The sequence below is a fragment of the Argentina silus genome (assembly GCF_951799395.1).
Source record: "Argentina silus genome assembly, chromosome: 2".
In the NCBI taxonomy this organism is placed as follows: domain Eukaryota; kingdom Metazoa; phylum Chordata; class Actinopteri; order Argentiniformes; family Argentinidae; genus Argentina; species Argentina silus.
This window is the reverse complement of record NC_139656.1, coordinates 8,794,965-8,807,414: the sequence shown is the minus strand read 5'-3', so window position 1 is coordinate 8,807,414 and position 12,450 is coordinate 8,794,965. Positions and strand designations below refer to the sequence as shown.

Sequence of the window (12,450 nt, the reverse complement as noted above, 5' to 3'; positions counted from 1 at the left end):
TGACATTACTGCAGGGCCACACATGGTACATGGAGATATAGAGCAGAGGACTGGCTAATAGACCTCTTCTTCCCCAGGGGCTTAGGGGGAGACATAGTTACCTTTCAATTAGAAATTGACTCACACCTGGAGCATCAGGTGAGGTGACATTTTATGCGAATAACAACTTCAATTAAACATCAAACAGCTGAGGTAAAATGGGCAGACTGTGCCTGAGGCCTTGCAGGTTCAAAATTACCCCCCCCCCCCCAGAGTGTTAGTCAGGTGGTTAGACCCTGCTACCTGTGCACTGCCTCTACAACATCTTGTCAGAGGAAATAAATGGCTCCTGTGCACTCACAAAGAACACACTCCAGAGACCTATAAAACATGGTAGTAACTAACAAATCAATATTAAGGTCTCCAACCATACAACCTAAGTATATTTTGGGGACATCAAACAATGGAATAGAGAACATACTTAAGCACAAGGCTGCCACGTTGAGCAATAACCTGATGTAACAGAGAGTGTGAGAGAACAGCTTTAGCTCTGCTCTGCTTAACTTACTACACCACAGATGCTTGCCTAATCAGCATTGAGGAACAGTCAGGGAGCAAATTAAGTCTACAGAGTGCGTGCCCTTCCTTTTGCTGCATGGCATCAGAACAAACCTGGAGCTCACAGACAAACTGCGTGTATGAGAGAGGCAATTACCCACAAACAACCTTGGCATGGCCGTCTGCCGCAGGGTGACGGCTTAAAAGCGTCTGTCCCCCGTAGGGGGGAGAAGGGGGTGCTGGGAGATGAACTCACTTTAAAAACAGGAGCTCAAAAAGGTCAGGATGACAGCTCATTTAAATCCTCCCAGTGAGGGGAAAAAACAAGCGTTAATGAAGCTGGCAGTTACACAGATACCTGAGAGCTGTGCACCTTGGGGCCCTGGGGGCGGCTGGGGCTGGGGCGGCTGGGGAGAGAGTGGGCGGCAGAGGCGCAGTCTGAGACAGATCTGAGGATTTGCTGGTGTTCCGTCCTGGCGATGCTGTGTCACCCTCCCTGACAGCCCCCTCCTTCCCTCTCCTCTGCTCCCTGCTTCCTGATTTACAGCCTGGACCGCCATATGGCAGCAATCCCTGCCCTCAATTCAACATGTCACCATGCATTAACTTTAATTGGCCTGATATGTTATCCCCCCCTCGCCCCCCCGTAAGGAGTTTAGTTACATAGCGCCTCATGGCAAGATTTCCAGCTTTTTTCATTCATCTAAGTGCAACATTTCTTCACAAAGATAATAAAACTCTTCTCAAGAACCGATAGGGAGGTTGCTTAAGCAATAACGAGAGGGTATGCTACATCATAGATATGGGAATGGCTGACGTCGACCATCACAGCCGTTCTGATATCCTAGATATAACACAACCGTGAGTGTGTTATTGCTTTTATACACGGGGTTGACACCGACAGCAACAATGGTGCTAGTGGAGGTTTTCATGATGTATTGTATTGTATCTATAAAAGTAGTTCATAAAACTATTACCATAGTTAGGGACGCAGGTTGGTTGATAGTTCTGGAATGCATGGTCGAACATTTTTGGTATGGCAAGCCAGTAAACAAACCTCTACCTGGCTGGCTCATAAAAGCTAGCTAGCCAGTACGGTTTTTGAGGAGTGTAGCAGCATAAGGATGACAAAAACAACCTTGAATGATCCATTATTGTCAGAATCCTTCCACTGGTCTAACAATGTTTTCATTATTGAAAAACAAAATTAAAAAACTCCAATAATCTGAAGAGCATTTATGGCGTATGTTTAAACTTTGCAAGTGAAAGCGATGAGGTAGCCGTGCTGATATGGTGGTTATGGGAACGGCTAGAATTCTTCTCGGCCAATCACAATACTTGATTTGATCAACCTGTTGGGTTAGGGTTAGTACTAATGTGAAATGTAGAAGCGTCTTCTTTGTCAAAGTGAGGAATGTGGAGTGCAGTTATAGCAAGAAGCCAGACTGTTCTATTTGTCCGTTTGACACACCAACTCACATATACACAGCCACACATCCCCTCAACCACTCCACCATCACTAACACACCTATCCTCCCCCACAGCGCCCCTGAATGTCAGAAAACTGGGGAGCGCAGCAGCAAAGGTCAGCCTATGGTAATGCTCCAGCTGACACTCTGCTTTATAGTGTGGTGCAAGAGGAGATGAAACCAGACAGACAGCCTCTGACGTCCACTCTCCTACCGACTACGCCACATCCCTCTCTGCCACAGCAGCTTCAGACACAGAACACAGGCTCTTTCAACACAAACAGAGTGCAGTCAGACAGTTCCTGACAGTCGGTGTCTCTTGCACAGCCATAGATGATGCTTCATAAGGTCAGTGCCTCTCACTGCAGGTTCGTGTGGGCACCCCCGGGCCAGGCCTTCTCTCCAACTAAGTCCTAATTGCCCACTGAGCACAACACGGGGGGGTTGAACTGGTATGATGTGGACTTTACGTTTCAGAAAGCCAGGCAGGTGTATATCCAGGTGGATTACTGGCCTCTAGGATCAGTAGATAGCAGCAGGGCTGTAGGTTGACCTCAGTGGAAACTCTGACACAGTGTTAAGTCTATGGAGTCAGAGCTCAGCCAGCTGGGTATGGCAGTATGGCAATGACTGGCTGACTGGAGTGAAGCCAGGAGTCTCATACTAACGGCCCCAGACACCCTGGTGCTCCAGTAGCATTAGGACCCCATGACTCTGTCTGCAAGTCTCCACCACAACTTAGATTTATAATAAAGTCTTTGATAGAATCACTGGGTCTCTTTTCAGAAGAATAAAGGGACGAGACAATACAGACTTAAAGACTGATGCACAAGACTTGTGGCATGTGTCAAATTGCTCCCATAAAGGCTGACCTATATTTCCCTCCATTTCTCAGGGGGGTAGAAGGAGAACAACTCCCATCTAAGGAGGGAAAAACAGCGAGAGAGAGAGAGAGAGAGAGAGAGAGAGAGAGAGAGAGAGAGGGTGGGAGAGGCCATTTTGAAGATTACACCAGTGAGCTATAGTCATGTGCTGCTGATTGCCTTGGTCAATATCTCCCAGTGCAATCTGCAATGTATAGGGCTAATTGCAAAGAAAAACATCTACACATACTTCAGGACGGGAAGAGACCGGGTACAGCAATGTATAGGAAAACGTAGAATTCAGCATCAAAATAAGAGCTCATTAGAAAAAGATGCTTCCAAGAAAAAAACATGGTGGCTAAGAAACAGTTTGGTTGCTTGTGAGTATTAACAGCGAGGTCCTTAGCAGTCTATCCCAATTAAAGGCAAAAGCAATTAAGAGAGCTAAGCCTCCATGTTGTACATTGTTTGTGATAATGGCTGAGGGAGAGGAGAGAAGAAAGCAGGCTGCTGTTATTTAATTGCATGTTTACCCTGAGGTTATAGGTCCATAATACAGCCAAAGAAAATCTTGTTGGAGAAATTCAATGTAACCCAGTGTGTGGATTCTCCGAGGGACATAGAATGAAATTACTTTTCTTTGCGAGGGGAGCCTCTGAAAGCACAAAGAAAGTAAAAGAAAAGAATAGCTTTTACCCTTGAATTCCAAACCAGAGCATTCTCTAAATGAAAAATCCCTGGCTCTCCGCATGTTACTCAGAAATGACTGTTCACATCAGTGTGGCCTTCATTACCCCATCAGACTGTACAAACAGCAGAAGCGTAACAGGATTTGCTGAACCAGTGCTGTTGCTAGCAGAGGGCCCACAGGCATGTAGCCAGCCTGCCATCACTGGTTCACATTCTCACACAAGAGATCCTGATGACTATAGCAGATCCTGAGGTGTTTAGTCCTGGCATTTTTCTTTTTCAGCCATAGAGACCCCTCATCAATCTGGAATGTTATTTCCAACAAAAGAGAATGTGTGTGCGTATGTGAGTGAGTTACAGGGAGGGGGAGAGGGGGGAGAGAGTGACAGAAACAGAGAGAGACAGAGAGTCGGTTAGGCACTGTTTCCAAACACGCAACACAAAAGGTGTCAGAAATAAAACTGTCAAACAAGGAAATTGCACTGGTGGTGTTGAGGGAGAGCTACTCTGGGTGGGAGCCACTTAGTTTTGGGGGTGGGTGGGGGGATGTTTGTGAAATGACTAGGGAATGATAAATGCTGAGAGAGAGTAAAGTTGAACAACTGACACTTTTCTAATTAAAGGTGGAGGGGTTAGCCAATTAAAGGTGGAGGGGTTAGCCAATTAAAGGTGGAGGGGTTAGCCAACCCTAAAATAGTGCTCAGTCGACACTTGGATAATCTCTACCAAAGTGTCAGATAGGAAAAGTCTGTTTAACAATTAGAGCAGAAGCTCTTAAAAGGGCGAGGTGCCATGACATCGAGGGAAGAAAAAAACACTTAAATTGTATGAGGCCTCTTATCACCCATTGGCCTCATTCTTCCTTTAGGTCTTTACATCAGCGGTTCTGATCTTCAGCCTGAAAGCCACAGGCCCAGTCCCCAGATGGCAGAGAGGACTGGCGCTTCATTCTATCTGGGAAATGAAACTGGGAGGGTGGATGAGGAGATAGGGTCTGGTGTCCTGGCCTAATCTCACCCCAGGGGCTACAGTACATCATTACACACACCCACTCAGGGCTCAGAGGGTCCAGCAGCCTCTGGCCATTCTACAACTAGCGCACTTTCACTAACGACCACTCACCCACTATGGCTCCTCCATGTGACCCATAGACGTGGAAGGCATGAGGGAGCAAGAGTGTGACTAAGGCCCCTATATATACACCCATGAACTCACTATCCAATTTGATCTGTGGAATTCGGGGATGACTTTTGAAACAATACAACCTAGCAACACAATACAAAACCTTGTTTCTAATTGGCTAAACAGACTGTGGAAAGAAAACTCATTCAAACTTTTTGTCCTGCCAAAACATAGGAAACGGACACGGACAGACCCTTGTCATCTCCGTTGTCCGTCAACGTATGACTCCCATAGAGAAACCATTGGCTCAATCCGTAATTAACGGATACCATAGTTTGGTTGGCCTAAGAGTATGTTGATGCATGAGAACCTAGACCTACATAGGGGCAAGGCACCAGTCTGGATGGCTGACAGAGTTACATGTTGACAGGAATACAAATGTCCTGGCCCCTGCTCGTGTCATCTGACGGACGTGTTTAAGCCTAATATAAAATGCAGTGTGGACGGCCTGCCAAAACGAGAGGGGATCCAAACTGAAGGGTTCCAGCTTATTTATTTATTTATCTATCTATCTTCTACACTTCCATCCACAGTGCAGTCAGAGGCTGGACATGGCTCAGTGAGGAACAACCAACCCCCTCTCAGATGTGACAGTCTAAAACCTACAGGGAAAAAAGCAAACCTGACATGCAGGAAAAAAACAAAGCATTAGACGGTGTAGGTTTTAACACATCATCTAAAAAGCCTACATTTGATTTAGTCACACACTCTAAATACACCTAGTGCTAAATCTGATTACACACTTGCAGCCTTTCAAATTAATCAGGGGGTTTTATGAAACATCCATGGCAAGGATCTGTGGCCATTACTCTCCCTGTTCTGCAATTAAGAGAGTACCACTTGGCAGTTGGGGTTGGAGCGCCATGCAACTGTTCAAACACAGATTGGTGCATAGTGTATGACAGACATCAGAGTAGGGGAGGGACGCGTCACAGGAGAAGAGACCCTCTGCCCCCTCAGGGGTGTGTGAGCCTCCACTAGCCTCCTAATTACACAGAAGAGCTCAGAAAGAACTCATATGAGAGCAACATTGTTCCCTTTATGCCCTCCAAAATGCTGCATCAATGCTATGTTCCAGTTCTCCTCTTTATCAAAGGAGACAACAATGCAGTGGGTCACATGCTGTCATGTCAGAAATGCCTAACTGTAGTGTTTGTTACAGCAACAAACAGAGATGGCATTACAGATAGATACTAAATCTGCAGATACCGTAGCTCCTTGCACATGTACCACACTCTAGCAGAAAGGGAAGGGGGGGGGGGTGTCTGTGGGTTGTAAATCAGTAGGAAGCTGTGATTCCCCCAGAAGGGACACTAGAGTTTCATAAGCACTAATATTTCACATAGCTGTGGTGCAGGCCTGTCAGAGTGAGGGGCTACAGAGAAACCTACCATGGCTACTTAGGCAGCTATTACAGCAGTGTTGAGGATACATTCCCCCCCAACACCATCTAACACATCCCCAAAAATGTGTGTATGACTGGAGTCAAAATGTGTGTGTCCTTGTGATTGAGTGCACACACAAACAGGCAGAGTGGGGACAGATGCCAGTGTGTTCTCTGACCTGTCAGAGAGTGAAAAACAGTGTAATACCAGTCTACCCTGTGGCCCATCCCAAACACAAGACTGTGCAGCACAGCCAGGCTCTCCCTGGTTTGACTAAAATGTGCTTGACTGAATGTGTGGAGAGCTAATGCATACAAGCATTGTTCCAGCCAGCAGAGAATAGGGAAATGAAGATGGAGTAGGTTGATTTTATTTGTGAGCAGGTGCATCCATTTTGTGCTCTTCCCCCACCTCGCCTCTCAGTCAATTGCTTATCAGAAATTGGACACCCCGGTGACAAATTGAGGCTGCGATTAAAGGGAGAAAGAGGAAAGCTTTTAAAGTGCGGCTGATTGGGATCCAAGGCTGTCCTCAAGTAGGAATTAGAGGTGGTGTGTGTGTGTGTGTGTGTGTGTGTGTGTGTGTGTGTGAGACACAGGGCTGACACCCCCCCCCCCCCCCTCTCTCTCCAGGTGTTCCCACGGCTCGCATTTCTGCTCCGAGTGCTCAGCAAACAGATCCAAATCAATGTAGCTGTTCCTGCTAAGGAGGCCAGACACACATGAAGGTGCACACACACGCACGCACACCCACACTCCGAGTGCTCACACACGCACCTCCCCAATCCCTGGCCAGCTGTAACATGGGGCTTGAGCATAATGGCCCTGCCTGCATTGCGAGTGTAATTTCCGTGTGTGTGTGTGTGTCTGTGTGTGTGTGTGTGTGTGTGTTCCCCACCCAGGCCTGTATTGCCCCAGCTCTAACTAGCCACGGCCTGTTTCTGAGCACCGCAGCACCACTGTGTCAGGCGGTCTGATTTAGGAGGAGGGTCACGGCAGCTCCGGTAGTCTGAGCGGTGGGAGCGCTGCAGCCCTTAAATCATCCTAAAAGGGCTTAACACACACAAACAGCCCCCAGTGTTACACAGTCATAGCACTGAGCACCGCCAGGGAGATTTATCCACTGTGCCATTAGACTATCCGGCCTCTTACACACATAAATAAAATACACACACGGACATACAGGAAAGCAAAGCAAAATGTGCTGAAAAATGTATGCCTCCCTGGCTGCTGGCCCCTGTTCTATGTGTCTGTTTTTTAGTCAATACAATCCAGAGCAATTACATTGTCTATTCATGTAAACAATGTAAGGTCAGCTGCTCCAAAGGCAGCTACTGACATTCAAACTGGCTTCCGGAGACCCTCTCATATCAACACAGGCCCTGGAATAAAAGAGCCCATTCTCCCAAGGCGAGAATGTGTAAAGGTATGTCGCCAGGGGCAAAGAGAGCGGAGGACATTTGGCTGCCTTCATCTCCTGTGTGAGGCCCCCCCCCCCGCGTCCCCCCCCCCCCGCGTCCCCTTCTCTCCAACCCCCTGGCAGGCGCCAGCCCCCAGCCCCTCGGCAGCCAGCCTTTCCCTCTGAGAGGAGCCAGGCAAACACAGGCCCAGCACAGCAAACATCTCACCCCTGTGTCTGCATGGAAACATCTGGCCCTCCCAGGCTCACAGAGCAGCAGCCCCAGCCAAAGCACACCGCAATGTCGCTCTGTCTGTCAGTCAGTCAGTCAGTCAGTCTTACCCTCAGAGTGCCTCTCTGCCTCTGCTATTCTTACGGTGGGATGGGGGAAGTACAACCTGTACTGCAAATACCTGATTGAGACAACAATCAAACAAAACAACAGATCTAAGCCAGTTATAGTGAGAAAGAATGACACCACACACAAGAAACAGATGGAAAGACAGAAACACAAACTCTTGCATCATGCCCTCTTGAACCCCCCCCCCCCCCCCCTAGCTGTCCAATGATTTAAGACTGATGAGGCATGCTCAAAGGTCTATGCAATTGAGCGCAACATTAATGCACCTAGCAGCAAATTTTTTGCAATCGACCCCCTTTCCCTGCAATAAGGACAGAGCCATCAATCAAGCAGAGATAGCAGACACCAGACATGGGCTGACGAAGTAGGGGACTTTGGAGCTAATGATGAATGTATCACTCAGATATGGCTATGACAGCCCGGCTAAGACAAATGACCTTTAACAAAGTCGTGTACAGTACCACACCAAGCATAGCCTACAACTAAGTACACAGGTGAAGAGTACACTGTGGATGAAAGCCTAACTGTGAAGGTGATGATGACGATGATTTGTACAGGTTATTTCATCTGTTCATTCAACTATTGAGCAGAAATGAGAGACATGGCCATCCCATCACTATTACTGCTGCCCCTGGCTGCTCTCATTCTCCACCCCGGGAGCAACCTTCAGGAGGTCTGCTAGCAGTGCTAATTGGGGTCTCTAAAGAGCAGACCCATCGGCCCCCCACGCTGCACTGGGGGAGAGTGTGAGAGAAGGAGAGAGGGAGAGGCAGTAGGGGTGGGGTGGGTAAATTAATCCTTTGGGCAGGGTGTGGATGGCTGTGCTATGCCCTGCTCTCAGTCACATGGGAGAGGCAGTGATACAGGTGATGTAGTGCAGACTCCGCCTGGGTGCTTTACACAGGCCTTGGCAACAGACATCCATATGAGGGCCACTGATGAGGGCTACTAGTGTTTCTGTTCAGTTGCATCTGTGAGTAATGTGGGGAGGGGGGGGGAGCCATTGATAATAATGGTGGGGAGGGGGGGGGGGGGGGAAAACAGGGAGAGCTACAAAGTAAGCATTGTAACTTAACATTAAATGTCAGATATTATGTAAGAATTTCACCCATTCTAAAAGCCATTTCATTGTTAAGGCTTTAAAAAAATGATTAACATAAAAAAGTATGCAAGTTGTAGATTCTATGAATGTGACTTCCATAAATTCTGTTTGTAGCGGGGTCTTTAAAGGTGGGAGGGGTCTGCAATTAATTAACTAATCAGTCTGTCTAATTGTACCTCATCTAACAAAAAGCAATGAGTGGCCTGACATTCAAAAGCAATGGAGCATGTTGTTTAGGGTGTGTGAGCTACTCTCTGGTAGCATTTAGGCCATGGCCCTTTGCTCCTAGGAGCTTTCCTGGGCTGAGTTGAATGGGTTCAGACCAGCACTTCAAAGAGGCAAGACTACTCCCTTTAAATCTACAGAATTTTCAACTATGTTTGACAGATTAACCCAAGCCTCAATTTGTGCATTTAATCTATTAGTTCAATCAACTCTCTCCCACTCATCATGCTGTGGCATGTGGGTGGTGATGTAGAGTGTGAAGGGGGGCTGTAAAACAGTCCATTTGGGGGAAGTATGGAGAAGCCAAAAGGACAGGTTTTTGTAAAAGCTGCAATTCACAAAATGCAAGGGTTTTTGCAAATCAACGGTCTCAAGCAATTAAGGGTCATTCCTTTAGAGAATTCCAGTGGACAGTGAAGAAAGTCAGCAGTACCTTGGTGTGTCAGCATACCACAGTGGTATGTTGGTCCTTGGCAGCTTCATGGGAGTAGGGAATCTAAGGCACTCCTCCCTGAGTGGAAAAAAGGTTGCCAGAAAGATTAACCCAGCTTCCTTTTATAGCCCCTGACAAGAGGTTAAATCACAACATTACAGCACCAAACCTCCCTCACAGTATTTAGATCAGGAATATTCTTTTTTTTCTGCTGCACGCTGCAGTTGATCAAAGCGTAATGATGCGTCTACTAGCTAGGCTAGACAAAACAAGCTGTTTCATAGACTTCAAGTTGTTAAAAACTAGCAAAAGAGTTCTGACACAGCCCAAGAGAAAAAAACAACCTATTAAACATATTTGTGCCTATCCTGGGACTAGGACTGCATGTCACACCTGCTAGTGTGTGTACACAGTAAATGATGATAAGGACTGGTGGTGAAGGTGATGGGAACTGAACTGACATTTGGAATTTTCTCCGGTGGCGGTGAAACCCATCCCTCAAGTATCTGCTCTCCTCCAAACCCTGGTGTAGATCTCAGAAGCACCTGGTCCCTGATGGGGTGAGGGGCTCTTTACTATTAATTACAGAGAGCTGACACGCTGGGCTGGCCAACCCGTGCAACCCTGGGACGTCAAATACAGGAAGACGAATGAATCCCTGTGACTGAGCACACACAAGCTTCTACACAAGCACTTTCAAATATGGCTTTCACATTCCAGCCTCCGCTCATTCTCAATCACATTCTGCTGATGTTAAAGTACTTAGTTCTGGGGCCATTATTATTATTTATTTTTTTTAAATGTGAGTCACACAAAAAGGTTGTGCGCTACATGATAAAAGTTGACATTTTCCGCCTCTAATTCAATGCTTCCTCGGTAAACAACTCCTTTTATGCGAGTACATGTAGGCCACACACACACACACACACACACACACACACACACACACACACACACACACACACACACACAGTCGGTGGACGTATTGGACAATTTCATAATTCGCTTCAGAGCTCGACAGCCGCAGACAAAGGAGGGAAATGGCAAGAGATACGCCAATCATTGATCGTTGAAAGATGTCAGACAAAGGAGTCCAAACAAAACGAGTTTGCTTTTCTTCCCTGTGGCATGTTCCATGTCACTCCACAACCAGAGCGCAACCAACTCCTCACATAAAGGGGCTCACTGACAACAAGAGACTCTCACAAGAGGTCTGACCCCATCTTAACCCCATACAGGTGGCACTAAACAGGAAGAGAGCTTTAAAAAAGAAAGAAAAAAAAAAGAAAGAAACAAAAGAAGCATGTGGGCTACAATCCTGTTCTCATTTAGAGTGCTTTCTTAAAATATTATATAAAAAGGTAGCTCATAGCCATAGTTTGTCTTGAAGTTGTAGCCTTCCAGTAAGTGAAAAAACAGTAAGTAAAAAAATAAACATTACCAGACCGTCTACACTCAGTGAATTTCTCTGTTCAGCTCATAATAAGAAGTGATGCACATTTGACCAATTCTAATATTCTACTTCCTGAACATTCAAAATTGAGCACTGCAGAGTTCTGACATTTTCCCAGTGCCCTTCTTTAGACATGTCATAAATGGTTAGCGGACTACATCAACACTGGCGAACTCTGAACTGTGATTACAGCCCAACTCCCCCCACAGACACCACCATCTATACACATTCCAGGAAATGCAGCCAGCTGAAGCGGACAAATACACGGGAGAGGAGACATAAACAACATAAGCTGGTTTGAGCCGAGCACCCTTGTTGACTACCTCTACAGTGCATTTCACCCCAGTGCTCTCACAGCAGAGGCAGTATTTCAGCATGCAGTGCAGACACACTGCTAAAGCCATGACTCAATGTACAGAGGGTTCAGTCTCTGACTGGGTAGGGTGTTTGGACAATGCAGGTGTCAGACAGAAAGCCTGTCTGGAATAGCAATTCAACTCACGCATGGAGGACTTCTTTAAAGTGGAGGTCGAATAAAAACTGACAGTACTGTTATGTTGCTTATAATAAGGCAACTTTAATAATGAGCTTCTTTACTGGAGTCTCTGTACCACTTCTTTTTATGTTTGACACAAATGGTAATTGAATGACATGCTACAGATTAGCCTCTGAAGGTCACAGTTTACCCTACCCTTTCAGTCCCATTTGACAACAAAACCCCAGGCCCTTTTAACAACAGGAAGAATGTCATCTGGCCATTTCTCAAGGCATGGAGATACCATTCACTATGACCAACAATGGACTCTAACAGGAACAGAGGGTCAGGCTGTATAAAGGCCTCCTGAGTGCCTCTCTCCAACACAGAGAAACACACAAAAAAGACCCACCCACCCACACAGGCCTCGAGAGGTGCTGGCAATGATAAACTAAGCAGGTCATGGCAAAGTGCCACTACACTGACCACTCACCTCACTAGCTCTCTTTCTGTCCCCAGCCTCTGTGCCCTCACCAGTACAGCACTCAGCACTCTGGGCATGACTCTGAGCCCCTGACTGCTCAATCAGGCCCACAGAAACACTAGCTCCCTGTCGGCTCAGATAACCGTTTTATCACTTGAGAGGACACGACAGCAGGATACACTAAGCTCTTTCATACTTTTATTATGTCCAGGGCTAAGATTACAAAGGGCAAAAAACAGGCACGCTTATTTTTCTTCTCATGCAAAACTTTCCACAGCTCTTATGAAAAAAACTGACTTTAAAAAACCCACAAGGATGTGACTTTTGTCACACACACACAGTTTAATCCTGTAGAGGAGAAGTGGTCGATGCCGTAATGGTAAGTTGGCTAGT

The 12,450-nt window shown here is 46.6% G+C and overlaps 1 protein-coding gene across 1 annotated transcript in view; it reads right to left on the bottom strand.

The window, feature by feature from the left end:
* Positions 1-12,450, bottom strand: part of fam222ba (family with sequence similarity 222 member Ba) — a 28,516-nt gene that overhangs the window by 10,488 nt on the left and 5,578 nt on the right. The gene's annotated exons all lie outside the window — the stretch shown is intronic.